Raw genomic sequence first — 1,762 nt, 5'->3', positions numbered from 1 at the left:
GGCTTCTGTAGTACATTTGAGGGTGGTACATTTTCAACATCTTCAGTATTAGAAATCTCGAGCCTTTCATGTGCAGTGTTGATAGCTTCAGGTATCATTCCTTCGGGCCAGTTTATTGCACATTCTAACCAATCACATTTTTTTCTTATAAACTGTGCTAACATGCGACTACTTCGTTTCCATATTGCACTTATATTTGAACAAAATTGCGTACTGAATTTTTGGAGCTCAACATTTTTCTCTTCGGTCACGTTTATTTGATTTTGTAGGAATTGAAAGAGTTTTTTATTATCAGACAGCGACTGTAGTTGCTCTCTTAAAATCATAAATAATCCTAAATTGTTAACAAAATTATCAATTATAACGGAAACAGCAAGATCACAACGACAATCACGAGATGTTAGTAGTAGTACGAATAAACGAACACTAGTTAGTATATAATAAACATGGTCACTTTATACTTCCAGAGACAAAAAAATGTTTACTATATTTTCTACTACCCAGTAATGGCTACTTAACTAATTATCCTCATTAAATAATGTTAACTATCTTAATAATTAGAGAGATTGCATTTAGTAGGTCCCTAATTAATAGGGACCTACTAAATGTATTGTTGTTAGGTATTATGTAATTATGGGTATCATTACGTGCTTTTACTTACTAATCCATATCAAATTTAACTTAAAAGCACTTACGAAAAAAAAAAAAAAGGTTTTTATTCTATGTATTTATTCATTTTTTTCGATCCATTTATTTGGCAGAGTTGCAACTTTATGCACATGTTCATAGCATCAAATGATAGTAGACTAGACAAGGTATAAGGGAAATAAGGTTTCAAAGCGGGACCTCGCGGTACTTAGCAGGAATTTAATTTAATGTGACCCGCTCCATACAAAAAAATCACAAAACACATTTTTCTGACCAAACTATAAAGTTTTTGTAATTTTTGCCCAAAACAATTATTATTGAGATTAACGAGCTCTATCTATCTACATAAAAAAAATTATAAAAAAACAAAGTTGGTCCCTAAGTCACTAAAATCACAGTATCGACCCACTGTGCGCCGGCACACTTTTTTTTTTTTTTTTTTCCTACCTATGCTGATAGCCTTTTTTTTTTTTTTTTTCCTACCTATGCTGATAGCCTTGAGAGGCTATTTCAGCTTCACCCTAACGTTTGTAGGTGAGCTCGCGGGGCTCAACCGGAGAGTTGCTAACACTGACCCTAGCAAGAGCAGTGCTTCGCAGAATCTACCACCGGATCGGAAACGCGACCCACTGAGAAGATCCGGCGAGAAACTCAGTGGGCTGTGTCTATGGGTTAGTTCGCTCGTCGAGCCATCAAAGGGTGCCGCTGCGGTGTGTGTTCTAAGCCGACCGCCACGAACGTTGCAAGTCCATTCCGATTTGAGCAACCGACGCGCGTGGACGTGCTCATTGTTTTGTCGGAAGTGACTACCGGTGATAATAGATCATTGTTCGTGGCACATCTATGGCCCAAGTGTTTCTCGGAATTTGTACCTGCGCCTAATTGCAAGGCATTGCCGCCCGGGAACTGTGCAGTGGTTCTATTCACTCTAATTCTATTCTATTTATTCTATTCACTAAAATTTCTAAAATTCCTAGAATCGCTTCGGCCAATTTAGTGTTACCGACGCAGGGGCCTCGCCGCAAGGCGAGCGCGTGTTTAAGTCCCGGGGCCGCCCCCCCCAGGCGAAAATCACGTAAAGATGGAGGAAAAACTTTTCATCGACTTCATTCGG

The sequence above is a fragment of the Bombyx mori genome, chromosome W (genome assembly GCF_030269925.1).
Source record: "Bombyx mori chromosome W, ASM3026992v2".
Taxonomy (NCBI): domain Eukaryota; kingdom Metazoa; phylum Arthropoda; class Insecta; order Lepidoptera; family Bombycidae; genus Bombyx; species Bombyx mori.
The sequence above is the reverse complement of the archived record's forward strand: the minus strand, read 5'-3'. Positions refer to the sequence as shown.